Here is a 27,980-nt window from a genome sequence, read left to right as displayed (position 1 = left end):
AAAGAAGAAAAAGATTTGAAAGTAGAAAGAAAGCATAACAAATTCTGGAAGAGTACTTACAAAACTTTGGAACAGTATTTTTCCACATCAGCTCTACCAAGAAATCAGCCGAGATAAATCTACGGTCACGCTCGTCGATAAACTAAATACCGTTGTATTGTATCACTAAATTTGTTTACGGTGAAACTGTCCATCGAATCAGTTAATGCCCGCGTCTGGATCTCACGAAGCTCAAGGACTCTTTATCTTAATCTAAACTACTTAATCGGTAGTTGTACAAGTGAATCAATATTGATTTTGCTCGTGGCTAGCTTTTATGACAGTGCTTCTAACAAATCTTTTCCTATATGAATCAGAGTGTGGTGAATTGCACAAAAGGATGACCTTTGTTCGTGATGACATATAATATATCATGATAATTCAAGTTTTTAGCATTTACCAATGTTTCGATATAGTAGTAGTAGTAGTTTAAAGAGTCCAATGTCCCTTTTTTCTTTCCTCACCTTCTTCCTTGCGTTCGGTGTTTATGACTGAACCTGCGAGACTCTGAATGACAAGAGCGTTCAACGAGCTTTGGTTCGTGACACCAGTCACTTACCTTGAAAGTAGAGAGCCCCTCTTTTGGCCAACGACGTAAATAGCGAGAAATTGGTAAGGTAACAATGGCCAACACCTGCGTTTTTGCCTCTGCCTCAAGGCTCCTACGCTGTTAGCTAATTAGGACCGATTATGCAGGTACTCCCGGTATGAACGGGTCGTTTGGTCATTCACTGACCGGTGATTCATTCAACAAACATCGTAAAAGAGAATCGACAAAAGATATTTCTAAATAATTTGAAATTAATAAAAAGAACAATATATTTTCTGATCTTTTGTCAATATTCACTAATGACAAAGCTCGTTTTCAAACCTTTATTCTCAGAGATAAGCTCTCTTTCTCTTCCTCTTTAAGAATTATTTGGCAAGTTGATCGGTGAGGAGGTAGAATAATTCGGGTCGAATAAATCTTAATGCCACGGCAGGAGGGCTTATTTGAATTTGTTTATCCTTGCCGCTTCAAATTGTATTAGCAAGTTATCTATCGGTCGACCTATCTGTATGATACGTTATAGATTTGTTATTTTACTTATCGCTTATCTGCATAATGTTATGCCTGTTGCGTTCTCTGCAATGCGTCATATCACGGTTGTGTTTACGCGGAGGAACCTTCGAATTTTCCAACGATGAGTGCATTTATTGTACTTCGACAGGACGTGTTTGTACAAACGGGCGGAGGTTAGGGTTACTCAACCTTCACTGAGTCTTTAACGTGCTCACTCAATTCTGTTTGTATTTTTTATGTTGGTAGGGTGCTCTTTAAACAATTCAATTCAAAGTAATCCAATATTATTACACTGAGCGCAGGGGTTGTTTGTTTTTTAATAACAATCAAAATTATTTAATTTTTTGTATTTTCTATTTATAAAAAGTTAATAACATTCTCATTTTACTTATTGTTGATAAAATAAAAAATTGATTTATATTTCAAAAATAAAAATTGATTCTATAATTTTCTACAGACGAGAAGAATAAAACAAACATACGCACGAGGAAGCAACAGATGACTATTCTGCAAACATCGATGATCCCTTTTCATTTCACTGAAGCGTCTGACTTCCAACACGCATTTCAGTTTTGCTTTTCCGGGCTTGTTTACAGGCTTATTAACAACTGCGATAACCAGATTGCAAACAATGTACTTGAGTAATCCGCCAGTAAAGACACAACTCCGAATCTTTCGGGATCCCGCTGTTTCATTGTTCCACACTGCGTACCTGCTTGGTCCGTGAATCCTTTCGTCCTGCGAGCTTTCATCCAACTGTTTCGAGAGCTCTTCTAGCGTTTACTTTTGTACTGCTTCTCGTTCTTCCCTTTACAACTGACACGGTAACAGCGTGTCGCGACAGTTTCATTCTGGAAACATCAAAACAGAAAATAAAGATTAATGCTGCCTCGCTGATCACTAGATCTCTGTGGTAAAGTTCTTTTTTTGAAGCGTAGAAATATTCTTAGATTGTACTGGGGTTGACATTGTCCATAAAAAAGGAAATAAAAAAGAATACTTTTTCCAGCGATTCGTGAATTTTTTTCATTCTATCGACTCTTCGTCCTCTTCAAAAACATCAATTTTTTATATAAATAATTCCAGAGATTAAGGAATCTCCAATTTCTCCAATTAAGGAATTTCCAATTTTTACCGATAGTTTTTTAAGTATTAATATTATTTTTAATTTTTTTTGCGGTGATTATAATTTCTTTTCTATGATCATACATTTTTTAATAATACTCCCATTAATTAAGGAATCTTCTTCGATATTTCAAATCTCAGAAAAACGCGGTATGAATGAGTTTCTCGGATATCGAAAAGTTACGAAAACTGAACGTTACTCTAATCGTTAACAATCGTCTCTTTCTTCCATTTTGTTTACACCAAATTCAACAACTCCACAACATCCTGTTCATCCCCAAAGTCATCTGCAGGGATCGTAGAATGCTGAAGAATGGTAGGTTCTCGAAGAATGAAACGTTTCATTGAAGATTGACCATTACACAGTGCGAGGAAGGTATCCATGACGAATGACAGCGGGTTTCTTCGCAGGAGTCCCGGCACCGGAAGGTCCTTAAAGTGTCTTTAGAGTGCAGTTTCGGTCCTTCCACCGCGAACCTGGTCCATTCATCCTCAAAATGGATAGTTTTCCAGACAACAGGTTCAAATTCCTCAAGGTGTACGTATCAAATTCACAGAATATCTTAAACGTCGAATCAAAAAATTTCGTTTCCAACCGAATGCAACAAACACAGCAATCTATAGCAATCTTTTAGGCTTCTCCCACTTTAAATTATTTTATATTTAAATTCAATTACTAATCCACTCTAAATTACATCCTGAAATGCAAATACAACTTGAAATTTCCAAGTTTACTCGGCTGCGATATTTCTGACCTGCTTATTTTCAATCTAACTAGATCCGCAGTTCGCGCGAGTAATTCCGAAGAAACATACTTATGGACGATTCAAATGGACGTGCAAGTGTCTCTAATATCTGCATCAGCGTTTCTCACCGCTTGAAAATGTCGATTTTACTCTTAGAAGATTTATTTTGAATTTAGAGAACCACTGGCGCGGTAGAAACGACGAATATATATATTCCGTTGATCGTGAATGGGGAATAGCGTGGCAGAGTTTTTCCTCTTATTTCCTCTTTCCTTTTTTCTCTCCCGACATGAATAGCCGTCGCGGCACGTAAGACCGCTCTCCATTGTACCGAAATCTTAAAGAATCACTGGCTCCTCTTAAATCCGCTCGCTCGGTCAGGGACGCGAAGCACGGTACTTGTCCTTTGTGTGCCCCAGACCGAGGGACCTGCTGCTGTAATTTTCGAAGAAAGTACCATGTCTGCCCGTATCCACGTCCACGTCGCTACGAAGATTACGTCGAACCATCTTGATTCTATCGTCAGGATGGACGTGTCCACGGTAAAAGCGACGTTTATGAACCGCTGATCACTTTTCGATTCAGATTATCTTTCTACTGGTCTACTCGAGATTAAAGCTTCTGTCGTGTATCGGTTTCAACGTGATTAGGGACTTGTTAAGAGATGAGTCGTGGTGATTACGTCACGTGTTGTTGGATGCTGCGGGTTTGAGTTGTGACACGGAACAGATTCTTATATATGTATTGTGTTGTATAATTTTTTTGGCATTGATTGTTAGAAATGGAGACGGTGTAAAATAGAAGCGAATGACGGTGCCGGTAGGAAATTGAGTAGATTTTTATTCGTGTTTTTTTCTGTTGAGGATTTATTAAAAGGTAGAATCAGAGAATCTTGAATTAAAATAAAGATCTATTTTGAATTCAAAATTCAACGTTCAGTACTTAAACGTTTTATTACTCAATCGTAAACTACTTGAACTAAAACTTTAAGTTAAGTCATTAAAAGATTTTTAATTAAATATCGATTTTAAATTTAGAAAATACGAATAACATGTTATACAATATTAACGAACACACTTTCCATTGTTTAGTAATTTCAGAGATATAAAAGCAATACACCATGCTTCGTAACGCTACAAGAAATCATATCTTACCAATATTAAATTTATCAACATTGTGAGTCATTTTTCAAAAAATGATGACAGCCACATATTCCACGTAAATGAATAGAAGAATCGATACAATATCCTTTGCTATACCTTCTTCCCTTCGTTGCTGGCAATATTTCTTTAAATTCAGGGGAATTCGAAACCTTCGAGGCTGCAAACTGCCACTATACGATTCCACGAATTTATCTTCCGATCGAAGACCTCTCCTCTCGGGAAGATATCGATTTTCCGACATTCCTTTGCACGTTAGAACCTGCTCGTGCCGAAGACGTTCACCTGCGTGCACGGGCGAGGAAAAATCGAGGCTTGAAAAGATCGGAGCAGGGTGCGAATCCCCGGAGCAACGAACGCGAATGTGGTAGCGTGGCCAACATCTGTCCTGGATCCAGGACAGCTGAGCCTTGGGCGCGTGGCAACTTTTCGTTTTCCAGAAACGCATGGGGGTCCCTCTGGAAGCTAAACCGATCTCCCGACCGGACGTTTCATTGCGTTCGGTCTATTATTAGCGTCTTAAATAAAACGTTTCGCTATCCGTATGCCACGGGCCGCGTGTTATTTGTCTTGTCTCTTAACGGTCCCCGCTACCCTGGATTATTGTTAATTAAAGTATTTGAGGTTTATTTAGTATGTTTAATTTTGGGTCTTCTCTTAACACGTTAGATGGCGATGTACGTTAGAACAGATATTCTAATTGCTATTGTAGGGACTTAGGGGTTGATAATCTTTTTCTAATTTGCTTTCTTTAGGAAGTATTTTGTTTGATGAGATTAGGAATTTTTTAGGCCTTTATAGTTTAACAATGGCCGATAATATGTAAATAAACGATAAAAGATTGTAATGTAATTATATCGAAATACTTTAAGGGTAGTTAACCCTCGGAGGGTTAACATTTTCTTGTGTAAATAACTAATTGGTTTTCTTCCTGTGAGCATATATTTTTAAGTAATGTGAGGGATTGGTCGAGGATAGATAATGCGAAATAACGAGAGCGAAATATTGCTGTCGCAGTCCGTCAAATATATTTGGAATAAATAATAAATAAATAGATGTACAGCCATATACGTGAGTCGTAGTACAAAAATATAAAACGCGGAATAAATACTCGTTATTGTTCGTTGCGTAACTCGTAGATACACTTCGATACTCTTTGATACTCTTTGATACTCTTTGATACTGTTCGATACTAAATCGCTCGCGGTTTGTACTGGTCGGGAGAGAACCGGAAAATTCGAATTCGTCTACGTTTGACGGTTGTACGTAGCGGCGACATTGTTTTGCCCGGAGTTTATTTGTTCTTACATTACCTGTAATCTAACGGTCTTGATACTCCGAGGCAAAACAACAACATGATTTGAATTGTCCTCTGACTCATGTGTCGCTACAATAATTAGGAAATTTTAGAATTTTTTTTTATAATAATTACAAATGTCGTTTAAAGACATTCAAATGATTAAGTTCCATAACGAAATTACCTAAGGGTTGAAATTTTCTTCTATGTACTTTTAATTTGTTTTCTTTGGTTTGAAGTAAACAGGATGTTCCGAGGGTTAAATCTCTGTTATTAATTGTTAATTACAGATAGATAAATTGTTAGATTTCATGATTTACTTGTATATATTGATATATTTTAACAGTTGTGGATATAGGATTTCAAAGTTGAAGATGCAGAGAAACACAGTATTTGCCGTAGAAAATTAAAATTTCGGTAATCTACAGCGATAAGAGCGGAATAGATCGATTTTCCAGGAACGCGGCATATGGTCAGTTTGCCAGGCGATTTTCTTTTAGCAGGAGGTCGCGTGCTCATCGGGGGTTCGGTTTAGGGGCGGGCAGGTGACGAATGAACCAGATGACCAAAGCTCTGTCAAACTTTGGTCTCGTAAAACTGACCTAGAAACGACCATCCTCTGTTGAATCCACTTATCTCAAGTAGAGAATCATTAATCTGTAGAAAATTTTGAGAACTCTTCGAATTTTCCCCAAACTTATTTCTTATACTTTCTAAAAGATATAAAAACAAAATGGTAACCGGTAAATTTAAATCACTGCAATTATACAGAGTAATTAAAGAAAGAAACAAACTTTCAACGTCTTTCTTTTCTTATCTCGATTTTTCTTTTTATATTTCTAATCTGTGAATTTGAATCATCATTGAATTATGCAAAAAGAAAAAAGAAATTGCGATCTTTCAACATCTCTTGTTCTCTATTCCACTCTCCTTGACAAAAAATTTTTTTTTAAGAACTCTTAAAACTTTTTAAAATACACTGATACACCCAAGTACAAAATTATTTCTTCTCACGATTCTCCCGAAAATTCGAACAAAAGACACATAGATCCCATGCCTACTATAGGAACAGTGATCAACGTCAGTCGTCAATTAAGACACGTCCAATCCAGGCTCTCTGTCCTCTGTTCCAAACACTTTAGCGTGGAACTGGTATTCAGACAGCGCGTTTACTAAATCGTTCGGACCCTATAATGACATCACAGGACACATCCCAGGGGTGTGAGAGCGTGCGAACGCGATATGATCTCTTTAGGACCACCGGACAAGGAGTCCTTATCTGATCGGCCATTAGGGTGAGACACAGGCCACGGACGATGCATCACAAACTGCTTGACTTTTATATTTTTCGTCCGCGCCCTTGTTTCCCTTCGTTCGCATGACACGCTGATCATTATTGTTCCTGTTCGCCCATGAACTGATTTTCGTCCTCCTTTTGACAGGATCTCGCGCGTTAAGAGTCTTTATCTGATCCTTCGAGATGCCTCCTGTGTCTACGGTAGTTATCGTTTGTGTCTTTGAAAAGTTGATGGTTTTATCTGAGAAACTCTAGAATGATTGTAAATATGAATTAGTGTAAAATGAATCTTTCCAGTCTTTTTTTATTTATATAAATCAAGTAAAAGTGTAGTAAAAGTAAAAAGTAAAAAGGTTTAAATCAAGTAAAAGTGTATCACATCTTTTGCTTTAGATAGTTTCAATTTGATCTTTATTAGAAAGATGTTATAAGGGAAAAAGTGATATGCGAATATAGAGCTTATTTTAGTTTTAAAAAAAGGAGCATTTTTTCATAGTGATTAGATATACAAAATAATATATTACGAATTATAACAAGTATCGAACTAAATAAGGTGCAAAATATCGTCGAATTCTTATTTGATTACATATGATATATGTAATTAGTTCACATCTCATCGATAACAGTTATTGGCGAGTACACATCGATAATTATATGGCCGTGCACGATGTTGATAGATCGTCGATAGATCTTGAAAGTCGCATCAACAACCTAGTACAACTGTTAACGCATGTCTTTCTTCACGATAAAAAAGTAAATTAAATCCAACGACTTCTGCTGGCGTTCATCAGCTCGTAAACATTAAACGCGATCTCGATTTAATCGCTCTCTTCGTTAGAAGGATCTACGTACTAGTCGACTTCCTTTTATCATTTATCCAGAAGATTAACCCACATACTCTCGAGCATTCCTTTCTCTAATATCTACCCCATTTGCTTTCGTTGCGTTTCTGCCTAGCAGCAGAGTTAAATTCTCTTTTGCTTTGAAACATGGAGTACGATATTACCTTGCAATTCTAAATTATAGTAGGCAATTTTCAGCACTACCAGTAGATTTGAAATACTCATTTATTGTAATTCTATAGTTGATTATAATTCTGTATAATTATATTCTAGACTGTGGCTGCTTATGCAAATTTACACTTTTACGAATGCAAGAGAACCTGAGCAGAGATTTATTTTACCGACTAAATATTATAATTATACTTTGGACATTTTATATAATTTTATAAACATGCGCAAGTATCCGTAGTCTAATTATAATCATTAAAATACTTTAACAAAACGTAAATTACAGTAAGAGAAAATTGCTGAAAGATCATTTACTACGAAATTAAATTTCGTAACATATCCCACTTTCCACAAGTTCTAAGAATCTCCAAATATTCCAAACCTAAGAACTTCGTCGCCCCAAAAGAAGGATATTTGAACCATAACTTTCCCATACCATAAAGTCTGCAAACTTTATACAAAAAATAGAACGCTTAACTGTTCAAAATTTCGTCACGAGTTCTATTAACTAACCCCATTGTTTCTTACCTTATTCTTAAAAGAAGAAAAAACAAAAGAAAGAAAAAACAAAAAATCGGTAGTCCACGTGACACGTACAGCCGGACAACGATTTTTCAACGACCACCGACCGCGCTCGTAACGCTCTCGATTATGATCAAATCGACTTACAGCACACACCAGGCAAGGCGCCTGACGCGGTCGCAGGTCCGACGTAGCCGTGCCTGACGTCTCCACGGGACCCTGCTTAATTAAATTAATTTCAATTGGGCTCTTGTATCGAGGGGGACCCAGATACACTTTCACCGTGTTGCGACAGCGCCGCTGCCGCCGCCGCCGCCGCCGCCGCCGCCGCCGCCCTGGATCGACTATCTCAATCTGATACAGGTACGGCGTCTCTTGATAACAATATCTGGATGCCTCAGGCGATCGTGGGTGCACCATAGTGTGCGTACACATGCGTCCACTCGAACTTGTATTAGATACATTATGTATATACTTGCGGCCATTGGCGAGACCCGTTGTTGCTCGACTGTTACGCGTCGCGCTTCGAAATTTCAACGATTTATCGACACGAACTGGAACGCGACCGATCACCCTCTCCCCGTGGGCCCCACGCGATATCGGCATAGAGATCTTAGGCTGATTCGTTGCCCCGTAATGCAATTACGCCGCGAACGTTTCTGCGACACGCTTTCTTCCCGCTAGGGTATCTGTTGCGGTTCATTTCAGTTTTGGGAACTTTTCGTTTGGGTAGTGTATAGTTTAGGGGGTGAAATTTGAAGTTTTGGATATTTTAGGTTGGAGACAGCTTTTTTTTATGAGAGCAGAAGGATGATTTTATAATTTGGAATTTTTAAATGGCGAAACTCAGTATCGAAGGTAGTACACTTTTGTCCGAAAATTGTATTAATTTAGTTTGATATATTTTTGTCTGGTACTGTGATGCGGATACGAGATTGTTGTATTTTTTCGCAATTTCATTGAGAATGCGGTGGCTATAAACGCGTTCCATTTGTATATCGCTCTATGTATTATGTCATTTACGTACTAGTTAATTAGGTTAAGATATATTAAATTCCGCATCATTCAGTAATACTTTTACGTGATTACAAAAATTACTATGAAATTGGAACGTATAATCTGATAAAAGAAATTGCTTCATTGAAAAGTAAGGGTATGTACAAATAAATAATTTTACAATACTTTTACAACATTGCAATGATGATTTTAGAATATCGACACGAAATTTGAATTAATCAATGTAAATTCCTATCGTTGAAACGAAAAATCGTTGGGTTAATCAACGGGTTTGATCATCAGAAATTGATAGATTTAATGATAGCATCATGTAGATAGCAGACACTCGTAAATTCTGAAGTACATAATATTAGGGCCCTTTAAGGAAAATATTATCATTCTTAAAATATGGACTATCTCCATTTTTTCTTTTTTAACCAAAGCATCCTACTTTTGAAACTCACTCGTATACTAAATGAAAAAACTTATTACCTCACAAAAATCACATTGCTTTACTGGACGTTTGCTTGTCCCTCCACTCTCAAGATACCCGTAAAACCCTACCGAAGGAAGCAGCCGAAAGAAAAGAAAGAAAAAGAGAAAGAAGCTCCGGAACCCGCTTAGGGTTGAACGACCCTAGGCGACGTTTCCTCCGTCGTGTTAGCACGCAGTCAGCGAAGCTTACGGGTGCGTTCATAATCAGCGTCGACAAGGCGTACACGCATCTCGTCAATGGTACAATGAGCCCTTTCCTCGTCGTGGACGAAGCAGCGGGGGTGAAGAAAGGGAAGATGAAGGAAGACGAGGTGAAAGAAGAGCGCAGAAAAGTTGAACGGAGGTGGAGGAGGATATTCAGGATCGTGAAGATCGACCGCAGGAGAGAAGGAAACCGGACCTTGTTCCTGATTCAGGAACGTCTCGAGCCAGTTGGGAATCCCTGTTGATGCGCACCAGAAGAAAGAAGAAATCTATATATATATAAAAAAAAAGAAAAGAAGAGAAAGACTGGAAATCTTCCCTCTGGATTCGTGTGAAAGGGGAGAGAGAGAAAGAGAGCCGTTCGTTTTCGAGTTTTCTCACATGGTCGTACGTTTTAAGACGATCGTCGTGTGGACGAGCACGTTCTAGAGACGGGAGGTGGAGAAGTTTCAGAAATAAGAACGGAAGGGTGAGGGTGGTGATCCCCATTCGTTTCATTTACGACCCGTTCGTCGCGTATCGAGTCTGCGCGAGGCGGCGTCACAAAGAACGAGAACGTATGGCCATTGTCGCGTTTGTTTGTAGGGAAAATATAGTTTTGGTTTTGTGAAACTATTAAAGCAACTTGGCGGTGGCTTTTAATCCTTTGGGCGCATAGCGGTGAACGATAAACATTAAATAAATAGGGTGACGCGGTAGACATTTGATCGTGAGCATTGATATTTAAATCGAGTTTAAGACACGGAGAGTATGGTTTTCTAGAACTGTATCGATTATTCCAAATTTGAATTTCTAATATGCGACTTTCACTCCTCATAGTTCAAATTCCATCACCTGAGAGCGAGTAAATATGATAATCTTTAAAATACTATCGTTACTTCATTCCATATGAAGTAAAGTTCAAGTTTAATACATTTATGAGATTCTTTCTATTATTATCACAATCGAACCTCTTATCAAGTATCCTGAGATTATAATTCATATATTAATTATTATTCATATTAGATCCTACTACTATTCTACATCAATCAAATCACAATCTTCAAATTTCAATTGAAAAGACTCTATATAAATACCAATTTAAACCCAGTCCCTTACTTTTCTTCTCAATTATATATCCTTCCATATTTTATGCCAATTTCTTTGATATATATTTTATACTTTAGTTACCAGTAGATCCAATATTAATCTCTCGACCAAACGATCGGTCTGCAGCGTCTCAGCGTACACTCGTAACCGGTATACACTGGTAGTTTGGTCGAAGTGGATCATATCCGCGCGAACGGGCCAACGTTAATATTTTATCGCGTGTAACCCGGGCGAACACTTATCTGTTCGATTCGAGGAGGCTCCTCGTAGAAAGTAAATCTCAAAGAAGGAGAGGCCGTGTTGCACGAGGTCGCTTCGCGAGCATAAACATCCGTACGTGTACGACCTGGAATTCCCGTTTGATTTACTGCCGCTATCTCGACGCATTAGTCTTTGGTCCCCCGGGGGCCGATATCATCTGCCTTAAAAAATGCTGCCGTCAACGCGGCCCGCCAACTACCGTGCTACTCATCCTCCACGGATCGACTCGTCGTCGTTTCGTGCCGTTTATGGCCTACCATCGTCTCTCTCTTCTTCTTCCTGTCCGCCCTCATCCTCGAGAGGATGCTCTTCCTTCCTGCTACGAGATACCATTTTGCCCTTGGTGAGATATCGCCTTACGAGCGGGCTTTCGAGTCGAAGATCGACCTTTGCCAAGGCAACAGGTACCCGTTGGATCGCGAAGGGTTGAGGTTAGTTCGATGGTACAATTGAAGTGGCTGTTCCGATTCTGACGAACTGTGGTTCGAACAATTAAAATAGTACAGTGGCTAGTAAAAGTATTTGGGTATTTAACAGAGAAAATTTTGATGTACATATTGTTTATGTCATACGAAATATTTTGGAATTTTATCCCCTTTGTAATAAAATACGATTATTGTAATTATGTTGAGAAATTTTGAAAGAAATTTGAAAATGTGTATGGTAATTACAAGATATTTAGTGAAAATCCATATTTCGTAGAAACCTTTGAATTCTTTTCATTTTTCCTGATTACCACAAAAAAAAATTTAGTATAAATACGTTAAATTTACCAGGAAGGGTGTATCCTCGACTCATTTTTTTACTCTTGGAGTAACAGGACTTACAGGATCGTGTCAGGCAATTCATAAAATATCCCCTTCACAATAATATGTATCCACTTTACCCATAATTCTTGTACCTATACAATATTTTAATTACTTTAATTAGTTTTAATAAAATAAATAATTATAATTCCTGTACGATAAGACCAAATGTAAAGTGTCCCAAAAATATCATAATCTTTAAATACCTAACGAAATGAATATAAGAAAATATCATCATCGAATCTCTACAAAATAATCGATTATCTCTTCCATTAGAAATCCAAATTAAAATCAATCAAACTTGTAAACATACCAGGAATCGTACACCAATATCATTTCCATAACTCAATTCCATACTGAAAATGTCATTTGATGAAACAAGAATGAAGAGACAAACCGAATTCTTCTGTGCTTAAATCGAAAAGCAGAGTGGCGGACAGGTAGAAGAAATATGGCGAGGTGAAAACTGCTCCGTTTCCATCCGATGCAATACCCTGGCTGTGTATCTCTTGTTGATACGCCTCCGAAAACGAAATTAGTGCGCCAGCACGCGGGTGGGTAGTCTTGCTCCCTACTGCTTTCGCCGGTCGGTGGTCCCTGCCGGGCATACATTAAATAAATAATCCCGATCCGTGGCTCGATATAACGTGACCGCTTAGAACACACCGGCGAGAAGCTACTGCCGGTACCTCCTTCTTGCGCAACTGTCGGCCGGTCGTTTCAATTAATTAGCATCGCGGTATAAAAGACGAGTCTCATCATCTTTTCCTTCCCTCGTTCGACTCTCACGTTGCTCTCGTTGCGCTCCGGCTCGGCCGCCACCAGGCTTAGATTATTCAAAACAACTTTGCCGTGGCGAAGCAACGGTGCGCGACCGCCGAACGTTATTCATTCCCGCGTGTATCGTGTGCGTGCTTCACGTCCTAGAAAACATATTAGTAATTCATGCCCGTTGGCCAGTTCGTAGATTTTATGGGGAGCAATCGTTAATCGTGGCAAGTGAGCGTCGTAACCGAAGACACCATGCTCTTTCGGTTTTTAAAGGACAGACGAACGAGATACCGGTCCACGAGACGACATAACATCGGAACGCTTTCGATCTCGTGGGAGGTTGTTGCTCGTGAAACTATGCGGCTGAGCAAGGGAAGCATCTCAGTTCCAATTGGGTTTTTCTCGATTGTTATTGCTGTATCGTTGTCTTATTAATGTTACATGATTCTATTGTTTTAGCAAAGTTGTTCATTTCAAGTTAGGTAAGTCTTCCATACTGTGTGGATGTAGAATAAAATCGTAAAAACTAGTTTTGTTAAAGAGCGTGTTACGACTGTTTCTCACTTCTTCTCTTTGAAGAACAATACAATTTTATATTGAGATAGAAAGGAAGCATATTGAATTTATAGGAGATAGAGTGAATCAGCACACGATTATGTTTTTATGTACTTTTGATCATTTTTGATATAATTTATATCTTTCTAACGTTAAAAAATATCTTCAGTTTAGGCAAAATATGGAAAGGGTCTTATCGGTATACATGAATTCTCGTTTGAATTTCATATTAAACATCCTCTTAAAATATTACAAATTCTTTTTGTTAGCTGAAACGATTAACAATGAAAATTCGACGAATAAAACAGGATTAATAAGCTATAGAATAGCGTTAAGGTACTACAAACTTGCGAATTTTTGGGTTTTTTCTTCGATATAGGAAATGATATTAAATCTACATTATTTTAATATCAAGATTCTTTCATAAAATCATAGAATACTTCAGAATTTTTTACTATTTCGATGATACTCGAATTCTCATCGCATTTCTCAATTCTACCTACTTAGAAGTTCGATACTCATATGTTTCTCCATTTCCATTTAACACAGTCAAAACATCATAGACCCGATAAACCCATGTCGTTCTTGTAAAAATATACAACGTAACAGAGGAAAATTTCAACGATTCCCAAGAGTTTCCATGGAAGAAGACACTCAATTCGAGTCACAAGGGTGTACTACTTGACGATACGACGTTTTGACGTTGTGCCGGTTAGAGGATGACGCAAACGGTGAGATACGTCTCTTACGCAGACGTTCCTTCTTTCGAGATAGCCACTCGAGATTCCAGATTCGGATCTGCGATTGAGCGTCGATCGTTAGTCACTGCCTCCCCTTCGCCACTTTTTCTTCTCTCGGACAGATTTTCGCAACCGACAATTTCACCCGTCGACGCACGCGCGTAAGCACGCGGCGTACACGCAACTCGCGCGCACTCGCATGATCGAGCCAGAGCCATTGTCTCTGCGCCGCTTGGAGAAAGTGTGACCCTAATAGCCGGGAGAATGATTAGAGGAATCGCGGCGCTCCAATCAGCACGCGCCGTCGCACCCACTCGTACAAACACGGCAGACCGGCTCCTTTCTCTAAAACCGCGAACGTGTATCTCTGGTCGATGCTTTTCTTCTTTCCCCTTTCTTTCCTTTTTTCTTTTTTTCGTGCGTGAACCTCTTTGCGGGTTTGAGTCATGCAACTATTCACATGATCGAAAACAGGCGGAATTTGAAGAATTTTCCTTAGCCCTTTGGATCCAATTCAATTTTTTAATTATGATACGATTTTTTTAATTATGATATGAATTATATATCCTAAATATGTAACTGGGGAATCGTATTTTCATCGTCTTGGTATTTTTTGTTCGTAAATAAAATTCGTTGGAAGGTTTATTCTAGGAAATTTTTGTCATCCCCTTGGGAATAATTCCTTTTTAGATTAGTCTTTTCAATAAAATCATTCTTAATATTATCGCTTTAATAAAATTCAGCGAACCTTTCTACTGTCCAATTTCTTCGAAAATTAGAGTCTTTAAACGAAAGCAACGAGTCGTGCTACATCTCAGCGAACCGAATTTTAATTGACCTAAGTTCTTTGCAAATTAGAGCCTTTAAATCATTGAAAGCATCGAGTTAGTAGATCTGCGTGAACCAAATTTCACTTGTTCCAGTTTCTTCTCAAATTAGAGCGTTTGAAAAGTTGACTGCGACTAGTTAAGCAACTGAAAGCAAAGCCTCCGCTTATGACGTAACGTAATTTAGAATTAGAAAATGATTGAACGTTTTATTAACTTCACCGTAATTTGCTTTGTTATCTGGTAATTGAGATCTGAGGCTTCGTTCTGAATCCGTGCAACGTAAGCAGCCAGCGAAAGCGACTTTCGCTATTGAAAGACCGACTAGCTCGCGAAAATCAGCTCAGCAATCTTTAACAGGATACTGGTGCTCAATAATAAAAATGTGTGTTATATTTGTGGAACGTCGATTCTTGGGGGTGTGTCTTGTATCATAAGGACTCTTGAAGACACTTGGGGCAATGCGTTCTTAATGAACCCACGTGCCTGTCACTTGTCAACAGTTCGTGTACACTATATATGAATATGTATATAACGTCCATTATTCGATTATTATTCATCGTTACAGCGAAGTGACATAGGAAATTTGCAACTTCTTTTAATGAAAATTATTATTAATATTCTTTGTTATAGACATTTACCTTTTTTATTATAATATCTATTATTATATTTATATATTATATATATTTTATATATTTTATATATTTTATTTTTATTTTATATTTTTTAATTATATATATATTATAATTATTTAAATATTTTTTTATATAAAATAGAATAGCAGTCGCATTACATTTTTTAAATTCCTGAGTTGTTCCATATTTTCCACCCCATATTCTTCAGATTCTCTAAATCTCTACGGTTTCCTCTAAAAAGAAAGAAAATATCTATACATTAATTATATTATATAAAAAGGCGAATTTAAAAATTGTTAAGGAATTCGAACTGACCGAAAGTAGTAAAATTCTACTATTCTAAAAGCCAAATTCTCTCCTTTGATAAATAGAGTAATATTAAACAGGCATCTGTATATCTACTAATTATCATCCAGAGAAGAGAAATTAATTCGTTGTTAAAGGAATAGGATTAATAGTTCTTAGTACAAATTCTCGAAGAATCGATTTAATTTCTCCTTTTTGTATTTGCATAGTAGGACATTACCTAGCGGAGAGATCGTCAGGTGGCGCCGTGTACAGGGACCTGGACGATCTGGCGCCTGGTTACATGCCCTAAGGCACGATTGCAAGAAAATCGTGTAATTTACGGGCGACAATACGCCCTGTTCCAGCTCATTGAAGCATGAGCAGCTGAACCTCTAATCGATGCCTTATCGATCTTAACTAGCCATCGTTCCCTCCAGCCATGCAATTCTTCTGAATCTCGCGACCCTGGAAGCCCTTAATTATGCCAAACCATGTATTAAAAGACGATCGCGACATCTCTTATCAACGATCATATAATATAATACTTATCGTTCTATGCATATTACGCTCAAACGAGTCACGTTTGAACACAATTGGCGAGGTAAAAATATTTGTTCCTCTTTACATCTTTTATAGTTAGTCCAGTTGAATTTGTCTCTACTCTTACAAGTTTATAAATTAATAATACTACTATCTTACAAATTTATTACTCGTAACTTGTTGGATTATTTTAATCCTTTTCATCTTTGTATGGGAATTCAAATAATTGTCTTTCTTTCGAATTTTTGCTTCCTTTCTTTCACGTATACATTTTTAATTACTTTCTTATTTTTAGGTTCGTAAGAATAGAATTTAATCGAAGGAGAGGCAATTATTCATTCGGTCTTATTCTTATCAATTTTTCGATTACTTTGTTTAATACGGATGCCTGTAAACAGAGTTAAGCAACGTTAGAAAGAGATATAAATAACTAGCATCGTTGCTGATGGCGTTTTAACGAGGTCGAACGAATCCTATCCTCGACGAGTCGATCGATCGAGTCGAGGTGCCACGCTACCCAAGGCGCCAGAACCTTTTTAATGTTCAATCGCCGGCGCGACCGATCAATTAGTGGGCTATTGATCTTAGTCGAGCCGCATAAGGCTCTACACGATGACGATGCCTTGGAAAAGTTCCTGCCACCTGGCCAGACCCCCGCGGCACGAGCAGATGCGGTTCGATTCCTGCATCGATCGATCGCACGTCTCTCTGTCCCTTTTCATTTTCATGTTCTCTCTAATATCATGTTTCAGACAATTTCGATATTACCTATGTCGTTTTTTCGAATTGTTCAAGAATTCTTTCAATCGAGAAATCTAAAATTATTTGAACGCAAGAAACATAAAATTGAAATTCCTTAGGGTGTTTAAACATTTTAACAGCCAGAACGTATCGATTCATCCATTACTTCATCTTCAAAATTATGTAAATTTGAATCTCTTTCACTCGAATATTCGTGGATTAGTAAGAAGATCAACAATCACTTCAGATTTTCAAAAAAAAAAAAAAATCATAAATAGACCGCAGATTTTTATGCACCTACAGGCTATTGTAAGATTCGATTATAAAACGTATCGCAAATGTTGTAAACGTCTAATATACCAATGTTTATAGAAATATTATTAACGTACCTCGAAAGCATCGTAACCCATATTTTTACCGTGAGTAGCTGAAACGTGTCGCTTCCTTGTTACGAAATGCGGAAAAAAGCGATCGCAACCCTGCGAGAAGGTTTTCTGCGACAGACAATCGTCAGTTTTTCACACGTCCAACGGTCCTGCCGTTCGAGACCGGCCTCAACCTGTCCGGCTCTCAACGGTCATTCCCACAGTCACCTGTGCCTCGTTGAAGACACTCGCTGGCCTATTGTAACGATCCCTAATACGCGTTATCCCACGACTCTACCGGTTCGCCTATCCTCTCTATCGTTGTCGGTTCGCTTCTCGTCTCGGTGATTTCTTCACGCGACGACACCTTGCCCATTGGAGACAAAAGGATCGCGGTCGCGACCAAGCTTGAAATGCTAATCCGCTTCGGTAGGGGCGCGCCGCGCCTTCGAGATGAGAGAAGAGAAGACGCAGAGAAGGGCGAATGAAGAAGCGTGGAAGAGCGAACGAACGGGGTAAGGGAGGGCCAACGTGAGTTACGGGACAGTCTTAATTTCGTCATTCATCTCGGCTTGAGAGAAGAAGACCGGAGAGGAACGTCAGAACGGTTGCGTTCGACCAGTTCTTCTTTCTTTCTCGCTCTTCGCATCCGAAGCGTAAAAAGCTCGATGCCTCTCCCTTTCTCGCTCCTCTCAGTCTGTGAAATTGTTGTTTACTCAACGGACTGCTTACGTGTTAGCATATCGGCTGATTTATAAGCGCGCCGCAGGTCTTGAGAGATTGGCCGTGGCCTTCTTGTTTCGCCTCGGACCGAGGAATAGTCCCGTTTGGCCACTTTTTTAGCGGTCGACGCGGTGGATGATTGTCGGAGACCTGGAGAAAGGGGTGGCGGGCTGATTGTGTGCCCGTTCGGAGGGAAGGCTTGTATAGGGTGTCGTAATTTTAACGTTTCGAGTATTTTGTCTGTTGTTAGTCGAGCGTTACATTGGTTAATGGATTAACTTCTGGAGTCTTTGAAATTGTGCTCTCCGGGAGAAAAGGGGAGCCCTTCTTTGCTACTTTTGAAATATTTCAATGGCTGCGATTAGCGCGCTGGAAGTTGGCAAAAGATTCACCTCGTTGTATCCCCTTGCGGGAATATTCAAACTCGCTCTCTCGTTTCTTCTTTAACAAGTCTTTAAAACCTTGCTACGTCCTTTGCGTTATATCTTCCTGTTACTAACAATTCCTATTATTTAAGTCTGAAGAAACTTTGAAACACTGTTATTCGCACGAATAACATACGCATGAATTTTTGTTCCAATCTTACAATAATGTTTTTCTTTAAATATTATAAGTAGACTGTCGATGTTTATACGAGTTCATACTTTTGTAAACGCGATTAAAAGATTAGAAGTTAAAAAAAAATTTATCTCGCCGACTAAATATCTCGGCGCGTGGCTTGCTCAGGATATTTTACGTAACTGTAAACGTTATACGCATTCTGCAAATGTTTGCATCATTAAATTTCACATAAATGCATAAAAAACCGTAGTCTAATTTCTTGCTTGTTGGAGCAATAACGTGAACGGAATATAAAAGCTCGAGGAACGCGGCAAGATTAAAAGAAGATCTTGAAACATTCCATAGGAATACCTGTATAAATTTACAGGAACTGCCACGTCCAATTAAAAGAATAAGACATTCTGTACACGTTTCCTTGTGTATAGTGCGCGTCCAATGATCGTGCTTTATTAAATGGTAAAAAAAGTACGGCGGTAAAACGGGAAATGGATCGAAAGAAGGTGAATGCATCTTGTATCGATGTTCTCCGGAAGTAGTCGATTTCCTGGATTATCTAAAGACGTAGACGTTGAACAGGCAGAACTTACAGAAGCTTCAATGGCGTTATTAAGTCGCGCTTCGTGTAGCGGCCGCTCGTGGACCGGCGTTCTCATGAAAGCCCAACACAACTATCTAATGCCAGCGATCCATCATCTTCCTTTGGCGGAGCTGCTGGTACCGACCTCGGGCAACTCGAGATGGTTCTGAATAACATAATACCGTTTTCTTCGTGACTGTTCGCGCTGTCTGCTGCTGGCGCGCGCCAAGCCCACGAACAAACGAGCCTTAATTAATGCGCCGATCTCTCTGTTTTCGGCCAGACGGGTCCGATTTGCTTCTCTCTAACTACGCAACCGTCGTGTTCCTTCTGAAAATGGAGTGTGACGATCGTACGGTCCAACGCAAGCTTCTACTTTCATGGGGAACATACGGGTTAATGGTACGGAATGCGAGTGTTACGAGATGTGCGATTTAAGAGGAAGGTTGATCGATGTTTTATGAAGTCTTTTGGTGATGACAAATTGGGAATTTAATTATTTTTTATGAATTTGATTTATTTTTTATAAATTGTTTTCTTAAGATTGGATTTTATTGTCCTTTGAAACTTTTTTCAGCTTTTAAGATGGCAAAAATATGGTACATTCATATTTAACAATTTGGGGATTTTTATATTAATTATATTAATTACAATTGAGAAGAAGAACAATTTGTTCTGTTTTAAGATATAGGTCTTTTTCAAGTAGGTAATGGATACTTGTATGATATGTTATAGAAAGTTGGAGGTGTAGTTAATGTTCGACAGAAAAGCAAAAAATTGTAATACGTAACGCCATATTTAAAAAGACAGCTTTGCAATATGAGATTAACCGATAGTTAGCTGAATTTTGCAATTGCTCTCGCGATACAAATACCGTTTCTTTCAGCTGAAAATCTCTATTTAAATATTAGTTGTCGATGGAATTTCCCACAATTTTCACACAAAAACAAAAAATTATCTGTGGAAAACGTCTGAAATGTGATGGTCACCGACAAGGGGATGAAAAAAATCGTCTCCTTTGTATTCGACACCGTGTACAAACCATAATCTTTATGTATATTATACGTTAACATCCAGTGGAACCGACGAGATTCCCCAAAAGAATTGAAGCATCGCAAAGCAATATAAGCATGATGCAAACAAGGATTCGATCGTTGTAACCGATGACGTCGAACGTGATCCAACAGAGGCGCTTTTATGCCCCCTACGACGGGGCTGCAGAACAGTAGTATTTTTGTGCCCTGTTAACCACATGCCAGCAGGATGAAAAAAGCGTGCCATTGAAATTTGCTTTAACGCACGCGTTATCGAGAGATCGATAAATGCCGACACAATGAACCATGGGAAATATGTATATTGGGACAGTGCGGCTGATAAAGAGAGAGAAGCCTGACTTTTTATTGCTGACAGGCTGAAAGGGTGAATGGTACCTTGTACCCTTGGAACAACGACCTCTTCACACGTGTCCACCTTTTCCACAATAATCGAACCTTTAATTTCCATATTTTTTTAGCCTTGAACCGTTTCTACAAATCGGCATGTGTTTCGAATCGAAACGATAGAAATAGGTAGTGATTTCTGTGTAATTTTTATGGAAGCACGTCGTTTGGGAAGGTGCAGATGATTTTGGCAAATCGTTAGATTCCAACGATCGAATCCATCATACGTGTTATAGGAAATAACGCGTAGGGCGTTCACCTAAATCTCTTTAGAAAACTGAGGTTTGTATATCTAACAACTAAGCTATGGATATTGATGTATTCATAAGAAATTTAAAGATTCTAAAATGCATGGAATGTACATAATACGAAAAAGTATACGATATATCAAAGTGTAGTATCTATTTATTACGATATTTAATAGGTAGATATAGTCATAAAAATATGAATTTGCATTACTTGTATTCATTTGCTTACAAATGTGTTATACCTATGAAAAATCAAATACGAAGTAGTACCTAAAGGCCAGTTGCTCTCTTAATTTACATTCTCTTAATGGTACTCCGCTCTCTCTTTTATTTCCCTAAATTCCCATTCAGTTTCACAATAGTATAAAAACTCTACCCCTTAACTATTCAAAACATTCTTCTAATTCGATCCTCTACCATAGAACCATCTATTTATCGAAAATTTTACAAGATGTATAACGATCAGATCGTTAGAGCGATGTATTACTCGAAGCAATAGGAGACGGTCTGTAACACCCTTCGGCACAATATAGGATGATTAGGGAGAAATGAAATATACGGTGGCCAGGATGATATTCGGTCGTAAAAATGGTCAAGGTAAATACTAAGGTTGCGATTTCGTGGATAAACGAGCTTGTTTTCACGGTTTCTCTTCCATACCTGTACGTTTGGGGTATTGGGATTAGTATTATATTTAGGCGGCTAACGGACGACGCACGGACATAACGTTGTTTCCTTTTCCTTTCCCTTCTTAATGCACGTTTTATAGTAGTTGCTCACCGAACGGGCTGCACGTCCGCCGATAGAACACGAAAGGTGGGTGGAGGATTAACGTGTTTAATCCTTGCGATTGGAGAGCAAATAGTGCGAAGAAAGTATAGGATAGATGATGAAGAGACGGGTAAACCGGCTGCGGTTAAAATCACAAAGGTTCGCTCCGGTAAAACCCGTGGTTTCGGGCCTCTCATTTTTTACCCTGCCACGTTGTAATTACGCAAATTGATAGCAGAAGGACCATGAAAAATTTAAAATAGGATAATATGTAATTGTGAGTATGTAAATTTCTAGGCACTTATTTTAAGCACTTTTACGTTCTATGAAGAATGAAGGAAGATAAACGAAATAAATAGAAATCTATGTGTTGCGACGTATAGATTTTTATATTTAAAATTTTCAAAGTTGAGATCCGAAATTTCTAATTCCAATAAGTTCCATTAAATATTTATATTAGCAAAAATAAGGTATACAATAAATCCGAGTAAAATAAATACGACAATGCTGTGGTCAGCCTATTAACGATATAACAACAGATTAAAATCTGCTATCAATAATTATTAATTTATTATTATATCCTAGGTTTGCTAAACGAAGTACAATGGAACCAATATGATATTAAAATCTATATCTTGTAGATCTCTTCAAACTCGATGGGACACGATAAATCACTAGAAACGGCTTTAATGAAGCTTACGAAACGATGTTATTGTCCCATAGCTAGGTAAGGATAAGACGGAAGTAGTCTGGATAAAATGGATGTTAGATCCAACGAAACGGTTCCATTTACCGATCGTATAACTACGAGTGGCTCTCACGAGAAAGAGACAGCGTTATCGAAAGCTCGATCGTCTAATACTCGCATTAGTTAAATGCTCGAAACCGGTTATTAGCAACATTTAGCCATTATACGGGCTGGCATATCTTACAACGGTGTCTCGAGCAGCTCGAGGATATTAGGCTTTTTCCAGTGAAACGGTTTAATATACACGGTGAACCGCGCATAATAATTGTGCTATGGCGCCCTGATCTCGAGGACAGCGACAATTTCAGACGTTTATATCGTGTTAATCGTTGTTTCGCGAAATTGCACTTAGCAGCTTCTATTAATAATGCATTAGCACGTTTCTACGTGTGATCTGTTCGAGCTGTTGCAATCTAGTTGTGACAGCAATTTTGCAAGCGACCAATGAGTTTAAATGTCCTTATCTTGATAGAATTATTATTGACAATTATTGACAAGGTAATACTATAGTATATGGACTGGAAAGTATTACAATTTTGGCATACGATGATATATACTTCGATGGAATTCCTTCTTAAGAGTAAATATCTTATTGTATATTCGCTAAAGTTATTGCAGTAAAAGATATTATACACAAAGTTTCGCGCGTGTACTCATGTAAGTACATGGTTTGTCATTTTCCCAGGCAAGTGAACGTTTCGTGGATATTTCGAAGCCAAAATTTTTTCCTCGCATAAAGACCTCTCCCATATTATCACACGCCATATCTTCCATCTTATCTGTCTGTCTTTCCAATATCCAACCGATCCTCCGTCGATATCTCACGAAGGGAAAGATCGTGGACGAGCACGTACACGCATGTCAAGTGTGTGTACAGAAAGTTTCCTTTTCTATCTACGTGATTCCATGGGATCTGATCTATATTTGCGTTTGCCACAAGGTGCGTCCATCACCGCGTGCGATCGTGACGAACGTGTCACGGTCTGTCACCTGCCAAATTGGCAAACACTCTTATCGAGAATCGACAGGGAAAGTGTCGTTCTCCGTGGACGCCACGTTTCGATATTTGACTAAACTTGCTTGTTATCAGCGCCAGAAAATTCCACCGATTCCTAGTGTGGCGTCTGAGAATTGCGATTCAGTTTATTTACGGTATATCCACGATAAATTGTTGAGAAATATTAAGGAATATTTATATATTAATGAAATTAGAGAATATTTTGACGAAAATGAGACGTTAAACTAGTTTTTAATTCGTACGGTATATTTTTCACAAAGTGAAAATTAGAGACTCAGGTGTTATTTTGTAAAATCTGTGATTTCGTGCCATTCGTCTTTTACGCGGTGACGTTGCAATTATGCGAATCGATAATGAAAGGACCATCAGAATTTCACAAGTTACAAACATTATAACCGTATCTCTGTATCTATAAATTTTTGGCAGTTAATTAAAGCAAATTTTCATTCTATAACGAGTGAAGGAACAGACTTTCGGAAATTTAAAATACGAAATTAAAAATCTTTTCTTACGCTCAGTGTGCAAAGAGTAAATAATACCCACAGCGTGACAGACATTCCACGTGAAACTTTGTCGCATCTCACAATCACCATACACAAACAAATTCTTACATTCTTCTTTATCCTCGACAAACTTCTTTATCCACGTACCTTTGAAAGACCGAATCTTCGCAAACCGCGTGACAGCAAAAGAGCAGAAGACGAACGGGTGGAGGCAAACGGTAACGGTTTCAATTAAAATTCCACGAGGAATTATTTATGTGCGTGTTGGTGACACGCGAAAACCGATTCCACGGTTTCTCGAATACGCTTGTTATTAATCAACCCTTGTTGGCAATTGATCGCATCGACGCGTGAATTTTTTGTTTCTTGAGAGAACCGGAAGAAGCATCGTATGTCCTTCTATTTACCGAGGACACCACCGGCCTGTCGCGACTTGGTTTATCGCGACTCGGTTTTCTTTTGCCCCGTTATCACGCGCTGTTTTCAGCGTGGCAAAAGACGATTCCAGCCACATTCCACGTAGCAGCCAGGAATTCTGACCCAGGATATGTTTTATCGCACCGTTTGTCGTGCCTTCGGATTAACCGGTGTTTAAAAACGATACGGGAACCTGGAGGATCCTGCGAAGAATAATTCGTAACCACAGGTCGGTCACGTCCCCTTTTCCACTGACAACTTTCTACTTTCCTTCAAGGGGCTGCTTCTTTTTTATCTTCGTTCCACGTGCGCTCAACCGTACTTTTCCTGAATTTTCTACGCATCTGTCTCTCTGTCGGCTTCAAATGCAGACCTGTGCATTTGGGTCATGCGGAACTCGAGCGGGCAAATTGCGTTTGGATGCTTCTGATCGTGTCAGGTGATTCTTGTGTTGAGTGTTGCGTTTAATTTTGTAAGTTGAAAGTGGTAATTTTCCTTTGTACCTTTTATACCTTTTGTTAAGGTTGACTAATAGAGCAACGAGTAGATGAATTTGTAATAGAAAAATATATTGAAATAAGTAAAGATATAAGTATAAGTACAAGTACAGATATAATGTATGCTGATTTAGATCCTCACTCTTACAATACAATGCAATACAATACAATATAAAGAAGGTATGATAGGGAGCACGTTCATATATTTATAACAAAGGACATTACCAAAAATTTAAACCTGGTGTGTAACTCTAGCTCAAGTCTACAAGAAACAGCAATAGAAATCTACTTATAGAAATCTACTCTCTTTTGTTTCTAGACCTTGTAACCCAAAACAGAATTTGTATTCAAACGCACACTAATATGGACCTCTCCTTACTAACAACGGTCTCCAGGTCACGGATATACAAGAGTAAAGATGTAGAGTTTTTTTGAAGTAATTATTTCAACACCTTTAATTTTGACTGTATATCAATGTTAAGCGGCCATAATCAGTAGATTATAAAATTCCGGTATTTCGGATGGGTCCTTACATCTTTACAATGCTTTGGGTTTCGCTTCCCTATAGCGATATGGTATCAGTAACTATCACTTTTTTTTCTTCTACGTGAAAGATGATTATTCCTTTGGGTATATTTAAATAGATATCTTGGCAAACATATTAAATCCTATCATCGTTATTCGAGGATGAAAGTTCGAACTATCTTAATCTAAACGTTAATTTAGACTCAGATGTTACAAGATTAGACGTAACTTGGATGTTACAAGAATGAACCTTCTTCTGCATCTGCTAACTTTATCAATTTCTGTTATATCATAATTTTAAATTGTAGAGAACAAAACGAAACTTTTGATTCTCTTCAGGGTCGATATTTCAGACTTTAACATATCTGATATATCTAGTCTATAATAATATGTAACGAAGGAAGATCTTTATCGATTTCTAGCGCAGGATTTTCAAGTGGCTCTCTAAACGCGCGGTGTTTCGTACGAAACACAAAACGATTCGCACAGAGCAGGCTCAAAATCGTCTGTAAGACCATTACCAAACCGGTCTTTAGTCTCACACAGTCTTTGCTCGCTCGGATCTACGAAGCGAAGGGCCGTGAAGTTCTTCAGGGTAGTCAAGGTGTCGGTTACGTCGGTGTCAATTAGGCTTCGTGCTCGAAGGCGTGATCGACCGTGAAAAATACCTGCGGTCACTTTGTTGGATCTTGTAAATCAAATCTTATTGATTTCACGTCTCCTTTCTTCGGCTCCTTTCACCCCCAGGCGATACCGCTGCTGGAAACAGAAATTCTGTCAAAATGAATCCCTCGTCTCGAATTTATTCTCTTCTTGTTTCTTCCTAAGTCCTAAATCATCCTCTTGTTTTCTTTTTATTCTTTTGTTCATCGAAATTTTTACTTACCGTCCTTCATCCGTATTATTCCCAGAGAGTTCCATTTCTTTTGGATAATTGTTTGAATGTTTAATCTCATATCTAAGTACACGTCATATATTTTACTTTTAATACGTGATATTGGTCTGCATAGTTTAAAGAAATTAGGCAATTTCATATAACCATTCAGAGCTAAATATTACTGTACATACAAGATCATTAAAACGAAATTTGAGTTCAAGTGCATACTTGCAACAATTTAATCTAAATTACCAGTGTACAATTGGAAATCATAGAAGAGAATTTAGATTTCTATAAGTTTGATAACACTTACCAAATGAAGGCTCCTTTCTAATCGAGAAACAAATACGTTTAATATTTTCAATATATATTAAATCCATTGAGCTTCGATTAGAATCTCTAAAGTCATCTAATAATCTCTATAAAAAAAATTATCAACTAACGAGTTATTAACAGAATTTATTCTGACACCGATGAATTTTCTACGCTCACAGTCTGCAGTTTCCAGCTATTCCGTGCAAACCACGAATTAAAACCACCCTAATCTATTTATTAACAAGCAAACACGAAGCATCGTCTTTCGTAAACGTAGCTTGTAAAAGCTGCCACACGATAAGCGATCAGTGGCAAACATATCGTGAGTAAAATCGTATCGTGACCCTTCTTAAAAATAGTTCATCGACGAAAGTACCACCTGCCGGCCCACGCATCGCCGCGGTCGAAATAATCAGGTACGAGTCTATTGGCCCATTAGAGTGCATGATACATCGTATTAGCTCGTGGCAAAAGGAACACGATGCCATTAGGGAGATTGAATCGGTTCGCCTCGTGCGGAGAGAACGGCCCAGAGGAATAAAGAGAAAGCGAGAAAGGACGAGAGAAGAAAGAAGGGACGAGTGTGTTTATCCACGTCATATAAGCATACGTAAGATGGGGTAGAACCGTGACCATGGGTGTAACCAAAAGACCACGTGGCCAAAGAGCATGTGTTTTCTGAGTGAGTAGCTACTTTTGTGCCATCTGCTTTGGGAGCTTTTGGACCGATAGGTGTGGTGTGTGTTTGATAAATACTTTCGATGAGGGGCAAGAAAGTGGACGATCGTAGGAATCGTGGTTGAGAAATTAATAGGAGTAGATGGACGATTAACGATTCGACTGAAGAACAGTGGCATGTTTCGCAAAATTTTAAAGATTTTTAAGATGGGATTAGGTTCTGACGTATCAGAAGTACTACTTTCATATTTACAGTATCGAAATTCCTTCGCTTGTTATGTAACGATATTTTATTCACTGTTCAATAAAACATTCTTGTTAAATTTTAAGATTGATATTTTCGAACAGTTTGTACATTGAAGATAAAAAATTATTGTCATAAGGGAATGAAATTGGTATTTAATAGATATAGTATTATAATATAATGTCTAGAAGAGTCTATAAAAGACATTTCGTATAGCGTTAATAGGTGACTGTATTTTTAAACTTGCCTTTTATGTAAATCACATAA

At 38.3% G+C, this 27,980-nt stretch overlaps 1 long non-coding RNA gene across 1 annotated transcript in view; it reads right to left on the bottom strand.

The window, feature by feature from the left end:
* Positions 1–27,980, bottom strand: part of LOC126922502 (uncharacterized) — a 177,515-nt gene that overhangs the window by 1,174 nt on the left and 148,361 nt on the right. Inside the window, exons 6-8 of the long non-coding RNA XR_007712808.1 lie at positions 599–1,953; positions 440–536; positions 61–343 (exon numbers count right to left, since the gene is read on the bottom strand). This is a non-coding gene — a long non-coding RNA (uncharacterized LOC126922502). The remainder of the gene's footprint in view (positions 1–60; positions 344–439; positions 537–598; positions 1,954–27,980) is intronic.

Source organism: Bombus affinis, chromosome 12, assembly GCF_024516045.1.
Source record: "Bombus affinis isolate iyBomAffi1 chromosome 12, iyBomAffi1.2, whole genome shotgun sequence".
NCBI lineage: Eukaryota > Metazoa > Arthropoda > Insecta > Hymenoptera > Apidae > Bombus > Bombus affinis.
This window is presented reverse-complemented; position numbering and strand designations above follow the sequence as displayed.